This window comes from Pteronotus mesoamericanus, unplaced genomic scaffold (assembly GCF_021234165.1).
Source record: "Pteronotus mesoamericanus isolate MK-2021 breed Mesoamerican mustached bat unplaced genomic scaffold, CSHL_Meso_final contig_90, whole genome shotgun sequence".
Lineage (NCBI taxonomy): Eukaryota > Metazoa > Chordata > Mammalia > Chiroptera > Mormoopidae > Pteronotus > Pteronotus mesoamericanus.
Window position 1 is genome coordinate 47,323,254 of NW_026555277.1, and position 18,588 is coordinate 47,341,841.

Consider the following 18,588-nt stretch of genomic DNA (forward strand, 5'->3'; position numbering starts at 1 on the left):
TTCTGTCATCATTACAAACCATTGCAGCTGAGATGTCAGCTTCTGCTGAGAACAGATGCATTCCTGTTGATGCATGCTCAGGTTGACCCCAGCTGACCACGGAGCGGCCTTCTCTCCACCCTTATGGTTCTGGCATGGGAGAAGTCTATAAAGTGGAACTCACCCTACTTCTGCCATGGAGCATAAAAGACATCTATCCTTTGAGATTTTGTCCTTCTTAACTGATCTTCAACATACATCCTCTAGGGCCTTCCTCTGATCATCATTGCCCCCCTCCCTTTTAAGTCTTAGTTGTCCCTTCTACTCAGGGACCTTCTCTCTCAACTTTAAAACAAAATTCTATTTTTCCTTAAGCATGCTTAACCTTTTAAAGCCTCAGTTTGCTCAAATGTCAAATTGGAGCTAGTGCCATCTCCCTTGTAGGGCTTTGAGGAAGTGGAATTAAGTAGTATTCCATAGCATGGCCAATTTGCAGGAGGTTTTGATCACTGGGTGTATTTTTCCTTTCTTTTTGGTTTTCCTTTGAAAACTGTGCTGTCCAGTATGATAGCATTAGCCACAGGTGGCTACTGATACTTGAAATGTGGCTGGTGCATTTGAGACGGACTGGCTATGTGTAAAGCATCATGATTGCATTCTGACTCCTGAGAGACCCTTACTTGTAATTCTTACTCTGGGCTCACATCTGAATTTAGTTTCTTTTTTCCATTCATATCATCTTGATTCATGTTACATGTATTTCCTTCCTAGATATTTCCAAAGTAATTTTTATATATGTCACATGGCATACATACATATTTAAAATAATAGCCTTATTGACATACAATTCACATACCATAAACTCTATCCCTTTAAAGTGTACCATTCAGCGGTTTTAGAATATTCAGAGAGTTGTCTGACCATTACCATGATCTAACTCCTGAACATCTTCATCACCCAAACAAGAAACCCTGCACCCATTCCTGTTAACTTCCTATTGCCCCATCCCCTTGGCCCCTGGAAACGACTAGTGTGCTTTCTGTCTCTATGGATTTGCCTATTCTGAATATTTCATATTCAATGGAGTTATATAATATATGGCCTTTCACATAGCTTATATTTTATGTGAGACCATCCCATTTATATTCTCCACAACCGGTGGCAATCCATGAAATGGATTTTGTGTGATGCAGCGACAAGTAAATGCATGGAAACAATTTTATTTACATACGTGTACCCTTATGACTGCTTTGGAAAATACTGTCTCCATGTCCCAGATGAGGAACCCGAAGCACAGAGAGGTTATATAGTTGGCCTAGGGTCCCCTTTCTATTAAATGAAAGAGCTGGGACTCATGCCCCAATTGTTTTTTTCCCCCTTTAATCTCTAGTGTAAGGTATGTAGGGATCTTTTTAAAAATCTTTTTCTCTCCTGTGAATGAAACAGAGTTTCTGACACTCATGTATGTGTTTGTGAATTGGAAGGAAAATCCAGGCAATTAAGCAGCTGAGATATCCGGTGATGGGGAGAGGGGAGAGGCCTCGGAACCCCAGGTATTAGCCTGCCAGACCTCAAGCTGGCTGATGCTGTGGCTGATGCCGAGCAATAGCGCTGGCCCAGCAGGCCTTGTCACTCCTGCTGTGGGGTACGTGCTGCCTGTCCGCCCTGGGGGTGCTCTACTGTCAATCCTGGCTCCCCTCCTCGCTGGGCTATTAGTGTGTCACTGGGGTGCAGCAGTGAAACCTCCCAGGGCACTCTTGGGGGTTGCATGCTTCAGGAGAACAACTTTCTACAAATCAGGATAGATGGAAATAGGAACCCAGTGGTTACTTGTGTCATCTAGAGTAATTTAAAGTATGAATTGATTTCTCAGCTGGAGACAGTGTTGATGTCTTGCTTCTCATTTGTGCTGCATTGTATATATTACCTCATGTGGAAAATTAACAGGCAAATTAACCCCTCTGCGGAATAGACAAGGCTCCTGGTTAGAATGCAAAAGCTCAGGGTAAGGAGGCCAGCTGCAGGGCCAGAGCAAAGGGGGCACCATGTCCCTGGTACCTGGAAACATCTGCAGCTGCACATGAGGCACATCAGCCCTCAGGGCACCAGAAAGGGAGCATCATGCAATTCAAGATCCGTGGCTTTATGTTGACTGTGTTGTGACAACTGGGTGTGAAGGTAAATTAGACAAAAATAAACAGGTTAATAGGAGCTCCATCCAAGGGTGCCCCATTTCTCCCAGAATTATGGAAACACTGTATTTATTTTTTGTTTCTGATGGTCTCTTCCCCAGTACTTGTCATGTTGTCTTCTGGCTTCTGATCCTATCACTTGCTTAAACCTCTGGTCTACCCTGCTTGCCATCCCCTCCCACCCCCGCTCCCCTTCACTCCCTCTGTTCTAGACCCGTGGACTTTTAGACCTTCCCAGTTTCATTCAGCCCCAGGGTCTTCGTACACAGTTTCCTCTGCCTTGCATACATGTCCCTTACTGTCTCTCCGAGCCAAAATCCATTCAGTTTAAATGTCACTTCCTTGGGGAAGCATTTTCTGATTTCACACCTCTCACCTCAAACCATTATATGGCTCCAGTCTCCTATATTTCTCTATTAATAGCATTTGTCAAAACTGCAATTAAATAATTAGTCTGTAATTAGTTGTTTAATGACTGCCTTTCCTGCCACAGTGTTAGCTCTGAGGAAGCAGAGACTGCCAGTCTCATTCACCTTTGTATCTCCAGCACCGAGCATATTGCCTTGAGTAGAGTAAGTCCTCAAAAATGTATTAGATGAATGAACATCTTTCTTGTCTTTTCTTTTTGCCTTGGCAGGTGGTTCTTTCTGAGATTTAAACTTGGCATTTCTAGGAGAAACTAATTACTAAGTACATTTAGTTCTGAGAATCACATTTTAACCCGTATATAAGCCAAAGTACCACACGGTCTAATCTTGGTGCAGTGTCACATGCAAAGAAGCACAGTTCAACATCAAAATAAATGTTCCTTCCATTTCTAGCTCATTTTTCTCTCCCTGTCCTGACCTCTAATTTCTACACTTTATTAGGCAGAGAGACTTTTGCTCCTTGATTTTGCTGGGTATGCAATGATAGCCCTTATCCATCAGGAACTTGTAGCTTGATTGGTTAGAAGGTTCTTGTGATAGTCCAGGCAAGAGATCATGGTAACTTGGAAAACAATGAGGTGGACACATTTTAGATATGTTTAAGGAGGTAAAATTGATGAGGGGTATCAAGGACATTGGGTTGACACCCCACATCAGCCATAATCCAGAAGATTAGATTAGTCCAAGTTATTCATGGTAATTTCATTATCCTATATTCTGGGGGTTAATATTAAAAAGGTCATGTGGTGGTCATATGATTCAATGCTGTCTGTTTCTGAGACATGAGAAGTCCAATGGGGGCTTTTGGGAAACAATAAACCTCCCCTTAAAGAGAGAACCACAAAGGGAAACAATATCCCTCTTGGGCTGAATGTGAACCAAGAACTTGTTCTTTGGTTATGGTCTCTGACTCCTTGTATCTCTGACTACGACTGCTACAACATTGGAGGGGCCAGCCGCAGGAAGGCAGATTTGTGGAAAGCACCTGAGCCTTTGCTGACATCATGGAGTTGCTGATTGTAGTTTATCAGAGCCCACCCTACCTGGCATTCTGGGTACGTGATATAATGAACTTTTCCAGTCTTTAAGCCATTTGGTTAGATTGATAAAGGGGGTGGCAGTGGTAGCTCAGTGGGCACAAAGGTGTCTTTGTCTTGCTGGAAGCTTTCCAGTAACAGAGACCATGGGTAGTGGCCTCATGTTGCTTAGTTCCCTTGTAGGGCTGGAGCTCCCAGTTTCCCTTCTGACCTGCCGAGGGATGGAGCTGAGGCAGCATGAGGGCCTCAATATGTATAGCTGGGAAGGGCTGGAAAATGACCCAGATCAAACAGTAAATAGTGAATTCCTCTTTTGGGCTTTCAATCTGCATTGAAATGGGAAGGTAATTACTTAATAATTTATTTATTTTTAGTCAGCTTATGTTCTACTTTTACTCTTCTTGGATAATATATTTTGAGGCATTTCCTCCGCAAAGAAATACCATATTACAGTAACAGAAATAGAAATCAACATATAGGGAAGAGCAAAAAGAATTATCTATTATCTCACAACCAACACAAATTGTTTTCTTTGCCCATGCTTCCCTCAAATTCTTGTTCAAATTTGTGCAAAAAAAATGTACAGAATGGCAATCAAAGCCCAGGCACCATTAATTTTTTATTGTAGTTTGTATGGCATTCATGTTGCAAAATGCCCGTATCTGTGCAGCTTGATGGTTTTACATGTGTTCACTTTCAAAACTGCCCCCAGTTCAAGATACAAAACACTTGACTGGGTATCATTTTGTAGTTTGATTTTCAAATTCCATATCATATCAGAATCATGTTACCCCCCTGTTTATTCTAAGAATTTTTTAGTATGCTCCGTGTCTTCATACTGCTGACTATTAAAGGCTTTAAAAATTCAATCAGATATGTGAGCCAACCCACATTACTGTATATTAAGATTGTTTACAATTTCCCAGATCATAAGTAATGCTTCGATGATCGGTACAGTAGAGGTCAGAAACTGGCAGCCTGTAGGCTGGATTGTGCCCACTTACCCATTTTGTTAGTGTTATGCAACGTTGGGACACAATATTTTTAAGAATATCTGAAAAAAAATTTTAAAAAGAATATCTGAGTTTCGTTGTAAACTTTTAAAACCTGGGAGAACTGCGGAAATCTGGAATTCTTGATTCCTGGTAAAGCAGAGGGTGTGGTCACATGGTCCACATTCCTAGGAGCGGCAGTCACGTGGAGATGAGAAGAGGCTGCCTTTCTTGGAAGGGGAATGTGCTCTCCAGTTGGCTACAGTCCCTATGACTTCCAATTTTTTCAGGCCTGTTCACTAATTAACAGTATCTGCCTTGGTCCAGTAAGCACTTGATTTTGCAATCCCTGGCATAGGGCTTCTTTTTTCCTGATGCTTACGAAGATGCCATTTATGCATAAAGTTGCTAATAACTCCAAAGAAATCATACATGGAAGCACATTCACAAGAGCATAGTGAAAAAGAGAATGGCTATTGTGTCCAAGGTACCCAAGTAGCAATCATGCTCATATCTTTGGCCCAGTCACATCCTTTGTGGGCTTCAATTTTCTCAGGCTTCAAGTAAGAACGATGGCTCCTACTTCATGGAACAATTGTGAAGCTCTAATAGAGCTTAGCACACAGTAGGCAATCAATAAATTAAGTTAAAAAAAACTATTGAAAGTGGTTAATTAATTCAATTCTAGTTCTGGAAGAAGAACTAGAACATTTATTTTCATAAAAAATAAGGTTTAATTTCTCTGAATTCCTAGTTCATTCAAAAGACCTTCAGAGACACCTATAAAGTTTTAATAACAGCAACAATAGTAATAATGATAAGTGGATAGGATTTAATAATGTTGTGTCTGAGTGTCTAAAGAGTGACCTTCGTATTATGACTTAATTGAGATTGTAAATTAAAACTGTGCTGCATTGCTCCACCATATTAAGGAGGTTAAAATGGGAGAGAGATGGTCCTTAACATTGTTTGAGCTGATTTTTTTTTTTTAAGAGAGTCATAATTGCCAGCTACTTTGTTTGACCTTTTCCAGTTGATTTTAACAGGTCCAGAGATTCTTTGAGGAGAATCTCTAGTAATACAGAGACTTGCCCCCAGAGTTTTGAGCATAAATTATTGGTCTCCATAGAAGAAACCTTTCCTGGAAGATGATTTGTCTTTGTATGAGTTCACAGTCCCACCACCTACTAGAAACCTGGGAGTCATACTTATCTTTTTTTCCTTTTCCACATCCACTCTGTCAGTAAGGCTGTCAATTCTCCTCCCTAAATCTCTCTCAGTTCTATTTACTTTCCTCCATCTAAAATAATGTTACCCCCCCCTAAGTCACACATAATGCACCTTATCTGTAAACAGAAAATATATGGTGACCTTTTAAATATTCAACTCATATTCCTTTACTTCTCAAAATTCTTCAATGACTCCTAATTCACTTCAAATAAAATGTAAACTCCTTATTATTATACACAAGTCTCTGTGTGAAACGTCCCCAAGCAACATTGATCATCTTTTACAGCAAATTCTTACCCAGCTCAGAGGCTTTGCACATGCCTTACCTCTCTGCCTGGAATCCTGGCTCCTACCCCATGTTCTCCATCTTTCTTTGCAAGGCTGGCTTCTTCAGGTCTTAGGTTAAAAGTCACGTTTTCACCCTAAGGAAACCCTTCAATTATCCTGCCTTACAGCATCCTATGCCTCTTACCCCTCACACATTCTGTAGTGATTTTGATTCCAGTTGGTGGTCTATTTCCCTGCACTAATGTAAGTTTCACAAGCACAGAGGCCCCGCCTCTCCCATTTATCAGTTATATCCCCAGCCACTAGCACATTGCTGGGCATATAGTAGGCATCAATAAATATTAACTGAAAAAAAAAAACAACAAAGAAAAGATGGATGTAGTGGCTGTGAAAATTCAAAGTAGTCTCTGGAAGATTTTTCTCGAATGTGATGGCTAGAGAGAGCTTTAACCTAACCAGCTACCCCAACATGTGTATGTGTTTGGTATTGCTTACAGAGGGAAGTGCTTCAAAAGATCTAGAAAAATTGAGAGCCAGAGACCAAGATACTGTCAGCTTATCCTAGCACTGTTCGCGGAGGTCCTGGTTTCTAGGCCAATTATCACTTACATTTTTCTTTGAAAATTAATGGCTCAGTATTTGGTTTATTAATCAGTATCCTGTAAGTTTGGTTAGCATGCACTGGAACCTTTAACCTGATCAGTTCTGAGACCTGACAAACCTAATCAGCTGAGGGTCTGACGCACCTTGGTCTCTCACTGGCACTCCGCCCTGATGACTACCCATGGCTTGGCTCTGACCCAGCTCTCACACTTACCCAGGACATTCAGCTCTGGCCCTGCCTACTCTCTCACCACTTTTTGACCCTGGGCCTTTCTCCTCTCAGCTTGTACCATCTCTCTTCTTTCCATTGTATGCCTTGATATAGTAAACTCAACAGACACATTTAAAGCTTAAGAACCATTAAGTCAGGATACATCTTTATATCAGTAAAATGAAACTAACTTATTAACCATGAGATATGACAAACATCATGGACAACATTATGCCAACACAGCTGGCAGTTCTGGTGAAATAGGGCATTACAACCCAGCTTTATCACCGGTAAGTGTCCAGGTGAAAAAAGAAAGCAAAATTCTGGGAGATATGAAGTGGGACATGTGGACTGCTCAAATGTAGAAGAATACTGAGTTCTGGAGAATAGACACAAGACAGAATTAGCAAAATGAGAATATGTACAAAAGAAAAGTAAATTTCTAAATCTGGAGCATATCCCTCTTAGGGTCATGGCCAACAAGTTTCCTTCCATTATTCTGGAAAATACGGAGGAAGCTACTCTTCCTGGTCTTTACTTTCAGTTCCTTGGTCTGGGTTTAATCGTTATTTCCAGACCACAGGGACCTTCTATTGGGAGCTTTTGCTTTGATCTGATAACTTCTGCCTCGTGAGAATAGAGTACTCAGGACCTCGGATCAGGCAAGTCTGGCTCTGATTGTTGCTGGCTACTTTCCAAGTCAGGCCTGCGCTTATGTGTAATCTTAGGAAAAGTTGTGAAGTTGAGCATATTTATTATCGATGAACTTATTCTATCTTGCCTGTACCATACACAACTCTCAGAATCTCCACCATTTCCTCTTCCTTTACTCCACTACTCTCATACTTGTAAAAAAAGAACAAAATATAAATAAGCATAGTAACAATAATGATAATAGTATCAATCAGAGTTCACTCAAGAAAAACTAAATTACAAAAATCTGGGTTCAAATCGTAGCTTTGCCACATATTAACTGTGGTTCAGTTTGCTTTTAGTAATATTAGAATTGCAAGGTTATTGTGAGGCTTAAACAGTATTCAGAGTACCTTTTATATTGTTTGTATTCATTACTTTTCCCTTTCTCAAGTATATTAATATGTTTTAAAGTTATCTGGAGATGCAAGGATTAAAACCAAGAAATGTTGCTTTAATGGTGTAATTTCAGGCAGTGGGTGGCAGAGATATTTTTGAATGGTTGTTCCTCCATGTGCTCCTGACATTACTGTATAGAGGTGACTTCTTATTCTGCCTACATATAATGGCATCTGGGCTTTGCCACTATTATTTCAATAGGATGAACATCCCTGGTCCTTGGCTCTGGCCTATGTAATTGACCCTGTTCAAAGACACGATGGAAGAGAGGTCCTTTAAGTTTTGTTCAGTTCTATTAAATATTTCTTGGAGCCATTCCTTCCTCTCCAGCTACTCACCACTGTCGTCGTTCAGGAACTCGTTTCCTACACGCACCACTGCACCATCGCTGCTGCTGGGCTCTAACTCTCCTGCTCATCCTCCGCTGAGCAGGCAGAGTGATCTTTCAAAAATATGCATATGATTCCGTCAACTCTTTACTTAAGGGCCTTCAGTGGCAGTGACTTCCTGGCCATTGTGGATCTCAGCCTCTGTTGTCATAACATGCTGGTTGGCCACATCAGTTGTAAGGCAGATTCATCCATCTATCTATTAAACAAATATTTATTGAGCATCTACTATGTGTCAGTTACTGTGGTAGATTAGGTGTTTGAGGGATACATTGGGAAAAAAACAACCAAAAAACCAGACAAAATTTCTGCATGTTGTCAGAAACTTGTTAGAAATAAGAGTTAAAGTCCTGAAGATTGTGAATGATTTATCTGTTTGAATATATAGTGGATACATATTTATTTCTGCAGTAACATTTCCCTAAATCACTTGCATGGTGAGGTGCTCCTTGATGGGGAACGGAAGGGGAATTTATAGCTACTAGTCGGGGAATTGTGTGTAAATCTGGGTATGCCTTTGGCAGTGTGCATCTCGACAGTATCATCATTTGTCTACAGAAAAAAATGTCAAGTATTGTTACTCGTCTCCAAGATGGGGTACAAAGAGTTTAGCTTCCGTTATTTGGTCTCGGCTTACCCCAGCAGACTCATTCTCTGCCATTGCTACCTTACATTGTACACCCACTGGGCCTTGCCCCCAAACACTGTTTCATATTGATTTAACTTTCCACCGGTAGAAGGGTTTGTCTTACAGGTAACTGAAATACATAAATTTTTTTTACAAGCCAGAGGTTGTAGTCTTGTGGGAGAGGGGACTCAGTCCATTTGTAAACTGCAAATGAGGACTGAAGGGGGAATTTGGTGGGACCATCAGACCCCTGAGAATAGACTACATTTCCAGTATTTTAGAAACGTAAGTTTCTTGGCATTTAGACACAAAATGGACACAGTTTTATAATAGGAAATCTGAAAACATTTATTGATATTGATATATTATTATTTAATGACAAATATAGCAAACACATTGGAAAATGGGATATTTTTGGAGGATAAGAAGGAAGTAAAACTTTGTGTAGTGATTAGTCTGATTTGGTCCATGTGTGGGAATGGAATGGGCAAAAATGAACTGGAGAAGACTTTCACTATCTCCAGAACATAAGACAACTCTCAAAAGTTGCAAAAAAAAGGAGCTAAGGACAGATAGATTCTTGCAAACATCAGAATTGTTCTCCAATACAAAGTGGACTTCCAGTTAAGCCTTCACTCTGAGCCACATGCCTAATTCATCTCATTCTCAGAATAAAGTTTTCCTCCTAACTCTTTCAACTTCTGATGTTGGGACTTGTCTTCTAATTTATGACATCCAAAGTGATGCTTGACACAACTATGGCAGCTTGAAGAGGGAGGAAGTAAGGCATCAAAGAAGCTGCTTTTACTAGGTTTTTATAGAAAGGTGTGGAAGGGAAAACCTTAAGGGACACAGATGTGGCTTCTTGAAAATGACCTGGTTAGGAGCCCACAGGTGGTTTTGGATGGAGATTCCCCTATGTTGTTTTATCCCATGACACTCAGTATGGCTGGTTGGTGGTTCTTTAGGGCAGGGTTCACTAAGAGGTTTGGGAGAATTGAACATTAAAGACACCCCTGGGAGTATTTCAGTGTCTTGAAGCAGGACACAGAAATAAGGACTCAAAGCCATGAGTCATTCAGGGGACATAAAGAAGAAGAGTATAACATGCAGGTCAAAGTGTAACCCCGGAGGGTTATGCCACAAGATTCTCAGAGATGGCGTATTAGAGATCTGCCCCCACAAACATGGCTGGGCAATTCTCTCTCTAAAAGGGCCACTAGAGAGTTATTTTTGTCCTTGCAGCCAAGGCTTCGGTGCCTGGTCTCTCTCCAACAGTGGGTGAAATGCGGTGAGGGGCCATTCTGGGGTAACTCTCACTTTGTAATTAACCCTCCTATTAGCATCTCACTCGCTTCCAAGGGGGCAGTGCACACATGTTTGTGGTGGTGTATCTGCCAAATAGGGCTGGGCCAGCTGTTTGTTGGCATCCTAATTGTCTCCAATCACAGGGAAATGAATTGCAGTGAGAAAAGTAATGAGGAGTGGAGCACCCTGGCAGCCAGCCAAGGGCTCCACACTGTCAGCTGCAAAGCCCAGGAATCTGCCATCAAAGTAGGACACTGGAGGTTGGCTGGAGCCAGGGAAGCCAGAATCCAGGTGCCAACTTGCTTAAGGAGGGCTTTGGGGACAAGTGGGAGGGGACTGGGACCCAGGGAGAGAGAGCACTTGAGTGGGGTACAGAGGAAGAGAGATTCAAGCACTTTCTCTCCGTGACCTATCCTTGTTTTTGTTCTCTCCTATACCACCTTAGCAGTGATCTTGAGAGCACAGGACAGTGAAGAGAAGGCAGGACAGGGCACAAAGAGGAGGGGATAAAAAAGGTCTGCATGGATTTAAATGATGAAAAAGAACAAAAAAATCTCAGAGAACAGTTATTCTCCACCTCGCTATGAGGTGCTGTTGCTACTGCCACTGAGGTGATACGGCTGCTGGTGGTGCTCACCCCGTCACTGAGGTTGTGGCTGCTGCTGAGGCTGTTGGCATAGTTATTTCAATGACGGGGATTCCAATGGTGAGTGACAATAGACATGGAAACACTGCAGGGGTGTCGAATCCATGGCCTGCAGGCCGCATGCGGCCCAGGATGGCTATGAATGTGGCCCAACACAAAATCGTAAATTTACTTAAAACCTCGTTTTGCTCATCAGTTTTCATTAGTGTTTGTGCATTTAATGTGTGGCCTAAGACAACTCTTCTTCCACTGTGGCCCAGAGACGCCAAAAGTTTGGATGCCCTTGCCTAGAGCTTTAAGTCAAGATCACTTTCTATGAGTGACATTAGGAAGAATACAACTGTCAAAAAATGAGATCCTTGGTCTATAGAAACATCCCAAGAGTTCATAAAATGGGGAGTTAATATAAGGCAGTCAGTAAAAAGGAATTTAGGAGAACCTAGTCTAGCAAGCCTTGGTCAAGCTGGAGAATCTTACATATTCATGAACCCTAACCATGGGGTGGTGATTAAAGGAGATTTGCAACAGAGAAGGCTGGTCTGCAGTGGGCTTGCAGGGGGAGTCCTTTATAGCCAGATTTGTCACCGAGTTCCCAACATTGTCCAGAGAAGCAGGTCTGAAAATCAGGAAGACAGTATTCCTGATCTGGCGAAACACTTCCGGTGTAGACAGGGATATTTCACAGGTGCTCACAGTGGTTGAGGTAAAGTTCTTGAGGCCTATTCAACTTATGTTGATGGTTTGACTCGTGAATTAATTCCATATTTATTGGGAACAAACTGCATGATAGCACTTTGTTAGTCCCTGGGAATAAAGAAGTAGACAAAACAGATAGAGTCCCTATCATCATGGAGCTTTTAGCTGAGCAGAAAATACAGAGAGGTGTGCAAGGAAGTCCTGAGGAGAGAGTGAGCATGATGTATTCTGGGCACTGAGATAGGGAAAATGGCAGCAGGTGACACAGGTGAGGAAGGTGGTATGCAGGTCAGGTAGGGCCTTTGCTCTGTGCCAAGGGAGTTGGGCCCTATTTTGAGGGCAACTGTGTTAATAAGAACATTTTTCTTTTTTTTGCAAGTGAAAGAAATTTAACTGAATAATCTATGATCAAAAGGGAAATTTACTGGCCTGGGATCCAAGGAAGAGGTGAACATCATACACTGACAGGAGGGTCTGAGATGAGAACGAACTGGGGACATGGGGGAATCAGGAGCTTGAACCTGGCGAAGACCTTCCCTACCCCCCACACATTGCTGGCTTCTCTTTCCCTACACACTTGCTTCAAATGGTAGAGAAAACAGACACCTATACCTTCTGAGTTTTACCTTGTAGCCTCCACCACTGGAGAAGGATTCACTGTCCTTTCTCCTGTCCCAGGTCACATATCCTGGGTAGGAGGCTTATGGCCCATTTGGGTCAAATATCCATCCAGAACTATCACGTGTATCTAGAAAGTGAAGTAAATGAAAGAACTCAGGAGCTACACTAGGAACTATATAAATTGGGTAGGGTGAGGTGGGGGTGCTAGATACCCCATGGATGTCCAATATAGCCATCGGGGCCGACCAAGCAACCTCTGGACTCCTCAAGCAGGTTCCCAAGATATGCTGATTATGGAACAGATGCAAATATTAGTGTTAGGTCACTGGGAAATGTGACCTATTTAGCAAATAGTTGGTTAATAATTTTATTTATATATATGAATGACTGATGGCTTAGAGTAGTGCTTGGCACAGTAATACTATCTAAGTGTTAGTGATTATCATTGCGGTGATGATGATGATGATGATGATGATGATGATGATGATGATGATGATTCATCTTCTTTGAGTATATGGGCATAATTCAATTTTAGACCCACACAGCTAACAGTCAGGGTTATGGTGATTCCATCAAGGCAGGGACAGCTGAAACCACCAGCCAGTATCCTCCACATCTCAAGCTCATCTTCTTTAAACTTCAGTCTCAGGGACTTTATTACTAGGAAGTAGTGACAAGCGTCCAGCAGGAATCACATTTTACTTTTGCCACTCACCACCAAACATAGTACATGCTCAATAAATGCTTGATAAAGGTAAGTGGCAAATTAAATCTGACTAGAGAATTCTTCCTATTAATTGTGTGTCTCTTTTTGAGTAAGCTAGGGTTTTCCACTAAACTTTTTGTTACCAGCAGAATCTTCATGGATCCTCTAAAAACAGCCTTGACAGGCAAAGCTCCAAACAAACATTAATTAAGTCTCTTAACACTCTGTAAATCAGTGAGCCATATGGCAATTATTAAAAAAGGATAATTTTATGGAGCAAGAAATTTAAAAATGATTGTTTACTTTACCATAACAGAGGAATAATTTACATACACATAAAAATGAATATTCAGAACCATAGGTAAGATAGATATGTTCGGCTAATTTCTGATGAACCAGAATGAGCTAGGTCAGATTTTGACCTTTTGAGGACAAAGGTATATGTAGTCTCTTCTTTATATCCCAAATTCATATGTCTTTTCTTAGACCTGTACTGTCTAATAATACTTTCTGTGATGATAGAAATGTTCTGTATCTGCAATGTTCAATATGATAGCCATTAGTGGCTAGTGTAAGAACTAAAATTTCAATTTATTTAATATAATATAACTTAAATACCACCTGTGGCTAGCAATCACCATATTGGTCAGTACAAATGTATGCTATTGTTCATGGATTTGGAAACTTACTGTGATTTGAGAGGGAATTATAAGAGATGTATATACAATGTTAGCAAATCATGGTCTACGTGCAGGGTACAAGAATTGTCATAATGATGGAATTTTGCATTATCTCAGTCGTCACAGATCATTTCTTCATTCACTCATTCATTCATTCAAAGACCATATATTGAAAACCTACTGTATCCCAGTCTCTGCACTGATTAGGGGGGCTATAAATAAAGATTAACTATTGTCCTGACTTAAATGTAAAGGGAGAAATAAGCAGATTAAAAGACATACAGAAGGTTTGATGTGTTGTTTATATTAAATGTAAGCATATGAGCTGTGGGAATACAAAAGAAGAGCAACTAAATCATGCTGGGGGGTATGGAGTGGGGTGGGTAGGTCACAGAATGCTTCTCAGAGAAGTGGAGCTGATTCTTAAAGGACCAATATGGATTTTCTGAGGTGATGGAGTTGGGGGAAGGGAGCCTTCCCAGGCAGAGGGACTGGCACAAGTATGAGTACAGTACAATGAAGTTTTCACCGTTGGGGGAACTTCCAGGTGTGTGAGACATATACTGTAGGGTATAAGTGGTGAGTGGTCAACCATGACTCCCAGGAAGAGGGTAGGAGCAGAACAAAAGAGTTTGTATATTACTCTAAAGGTAGTAGACAATCGTTCAAAGGGCTTTAGGCAGGAGAGCCACAAGATAAGATTTGTGTTCTAGCAAGACCCTTTGGCAGCATGTGGATAATGATTTAGAGGGAGTGAGAATGGAGACAGGAGTCCCTGGGGAAGAAAAACTTTTCTTTCTGTGAGAGATCCTGAAGTCTCATCTAAAGTAGTAAATGCTGCTGGCCAGATGTAAAAGTCATTGCTCCCTTCTGAGATATGGTAGGGATGTCTGGGATGCAAGATGCTGGAAGGTCTGAATTTGGCTTCAGGGAGAGCAAAGAGCCTGGCGTGGCACCAGGAAAACCTGTTGGAGAGAGAAATGTGTTTACTTGAGAAGCCTGGGTGTACGAGTGTGGGTAACCTGAGCTAGGTGAGCCTTGAGGTGAGAGAGCTGATGGGATTACTCTGCTACTTTCATTCCTGTTCTTCCTATGTATGCATAAACTTTTCTCTGGCTTACCTGCTGTATTAATTTGCTCAGATTGTTATCACAAATTACCATAGGCTGGGTGACATAAACAACAGGTATCTATTTCTCACAGTTTTGGAGACCGGGAAGTCCATGATCAAGGTGCTGGCCATTTTGCTTCTTGGCGAGGGCTCTGTTCCTGGCCTGCAGGTGGCCACCTTCTCACTATGTCCTCACGTAGTCTTTTCAATCCGTGGGAATAATTTCTCTCTTCTTCTTTCAAGGCTACTATTCCCATCATGAGTGCTCTACCCTCATGGCCTACTCTAACCCTGGTTACCTCCCAAAGGCTCCCATTTCTAAATGCCTCCATTTTGGGGATTAGGGCTTCAACATGTACATTTTGGGGTGATGTATACCTTCAGTTCATAATACCTGCATTGGGCAAACAACCAGATTTGGGGCTTGGTACACAGATTTGGACTTCCCAAAGGTACAGGCAATGTTTGCCTCGACTTAGTATCTCAAGAGCAATTATAAAAACTGGGCAGGGGTAGAGGAGCTTCTGTTTTTAGATGTTTCACAGTTGATACTCTCCCTGCTGAGCGGGGGCAAAGACCCAGACCCAGACCCAGATCCAACGACCTAGGCTGAGCCCAAATGAGATTTATTCATCCATCCTGTGATGTGCTTTTCTTAGCACTCATCTCTCATCCAGAAAGCATGACTCTGAAGGAGATGTGAACTCAGAAGAGTTTGGGTGGTTGGCAGAAGTCAGCTTGGGTTGAGGATGTTAAGCAATTCTGAGCTGCTTGCATCTACTTGTCATTCTGGCAGTGGTGGCCCCCAGGGGTAAAGCCAGGGTCAAGAAGAGATTAAAAGGAGAAAGATGAGTTATTAGGAGAACATGACTTTAACTCTCCAGTGGTAAGATTGAGGTCTTGAACAGTAGTGGGTTCTTCATTATCGAAGGCATTAAGGTAGAGACTTGATAATTTGGCAAAGATGCTGTAGTGACAAAAGTAACAAATAGAGAGTTAGACTGGGAGAGCAATGAATAGAACAGACTATGGATCAGAACATTAAATACATTCTCTGCTGCATCATCTAAGTAAACAGACCATAACAAGATAATGCTTGGTAGGGGAAGTTTAGGGTGCCTTGGGAGCACATTGGAGAAGATATGTCTTCCAGACTTCAGGAAGGCCAGGAAGACCACCCAGAGGAAGTGATGTTTAAACAGAAACATAAAAGATGAGTAGGAGTTAGCTAGGGAAAGGGTGGCGGGATTGAGGGACACAGACCACTCCACTGTGTAATTCCTACAAAGCATTATCTGGCTCAAAATGTCAATAGTGCAAAGTTAAAAAACTTTCATCTAGTATCACTTTGAACTTCCTGTCTTGTGAGAGATGACAGGCCTCTTGATACTATAAGGTATTTGAATGAGTTTTTTGCCTTCTCATTTTAAACATGTTCTATGTTCATCAAATGTAACAGTTTTTGACAGGACCTAACACATAGTAGTATAGAAAAGAGAGTAGGGCCATAGGGTCATTCTTTGCTTCTCCCACCTCTTGGCATCCTCTTGGGGATGATGCTATCCAGTCATGACACATTGCAGTGCTCCTTCTCACTGTCCCCTGTGATTTCTCCAGCCCTCCAAGCTGTCAGAACTCTGAAAGGCACGGGCTGAGCCTGTGTTGTTAATGAGAGAAAGGAATGGAGAATGGGAAACAGACTTATGGGAGGCATTAAAGACCTCTGGGCATCTTTTGGTGGAAAAAAAAGTGGAATCTTGACCTGGTTTCCATGGCCAAATTCCAAAAATATGCTTACAAATTTGGGCTTTGTCCCTAAGGTAATGCACTCATAAATGTTCGGTTAAATGTTGAGAGAACTGAAACTCAGTTTTATGATGAACTAAACCTGGCTTTATTTGTCATAATCTTTTATATTGCTCACTCGCAGATTTTATGGTCACATCTAACACCCTCTTCTCTGTGGTTATTTGAAAACTTATCCTGCTTTAACATGCTGGAGAGAGAGCATGGTAAAAAAAATCAGCATGGAATTTAGAGACAGCTTATGAATTTCAACATCTGCATAATTAGCTGTGTGAACTGGTTCACTAATGTAACATCTCTGGGTGTATTTCCTCATTTGAAATGTAGGGTTAACCTCTGTCTCATAGAAAGTGTCTGGTACAGTGCCTGATGCATAATATCAATAGAAGCTCAATAAATATTCCCCTTTGTGAAGGCACAGCCATTACTTCTCTTTTGATGCTAAGTCTTAGGCCCCATGAAAGTTTGTTACCTTTAATGGCTGTAAAGCATATTTCAAATGAGGAAGAAAAAACCCTGAGCCATATCATTTAGAGTGTCAAGAAGTGTGTTGCATCTCACAAGACAGGAATTCCAACTTGATTCCAGAGAGCATATACTGTTTGTCAGTTTCAACACTCATTTCCTTTTAAAGATTTGTGTAAGAATGAAGGAACGGAGGACATATTTAAACAATCACATTTTTGACTAACCCTAAAAATTCAGATGTACCAACTTTTTATTTTGAATAATTTTGGTTAAAAAAAATCAAAGAGAGGTTCATTTCTTATGCATAATTCAGAGCTAACTTAATAAAATGCTGCAAACTCTTTGAGCTGGAATAAATCTTAATGATGATCTGGAATAAGTGCAAGTGACAGCGGCATGGGCTATTATCAGGGATGTTAGTTGTTCTACGAACTGGTCAGATAGGGAAACTCAGACTCAGTTGAGAAGTGGTTTGATCAAGATGTGGCGACAGAGTTAGTGACAATAACATTGCGTTGGTCTGCTTAAGTCTTATTCTTCATATTGCACTTGGGAGTCACTTGCTTCACTCTTGACCAATTGGCAGCAGTAAGACATGCAGGGTCACTGGCTTCTCTGGCCTCTGACCTTCCCCGGTGCCCTCCTGTTGTGGCCTATATTCGCCTGCCTAGATTCTCTGGTCTCTAGTGCAGCTAGACGATACATTGTGAGATGAGCATACCTACCAAGCTCCCATGTTTTTCTCTTGAACTACTAGAGAAAGGTCTGGCAGAAACTGAAAGTTAAAGCAAAGGAATATCCTGGTGGAGCTTACACACGGCGGGAGCTGGGTCAGGTCGGGCAACGCAGCAGAAGGGGTATGGGTTGGTGCATAGCTCAGAACTATAGGTGGTTCCTTGAAACATGCTTGGATGGGAGGTAATTGAAGGTCTGCATGATAGCCACTGAGACTTGTCACTCAGCAGCACTGCAGTACCTTGACAAAGCATTGCTGATTGGAAATTAAAATAAATGGAATTGCGTGGGGAGTGTTTTCAAGGAGAAACAGAATCAACTTAGTGGCACCATTGAGGCTCTTACAACCAAACACCAGATGCAAGGATCTTTTAAAAAAGCCACAAGGCTTTCTTCCCTCCTGGAGCAGAAGGTTCAGTGTTTGGGGTGGTTAGAGTAAAGCTGTTTTAGGAGACATTGCCAAAGCCTGGGCAAGAGGTGTCAGAGAGCTGTGTCAGGGCTGATGCAGACCCAGCCTTGGGACCAGTTTGGACAAGTGGCCCTTTGATTCCATCTGGATCTTTACGCCCTACTCACTGGTCGGAGTGGGCTCCTCAGCTCATCCCACTGTCCCACATCAAATATCTGCTCTGTTGTGGGGCCCAGGGGACTTGTGTGTCCAGTGAATCACCACTTTTTTTCCTCACCCTGTTGGGTTGGACTAGATCAGTGATTCCTGGCTGTATGGAAGACATGAGACTGG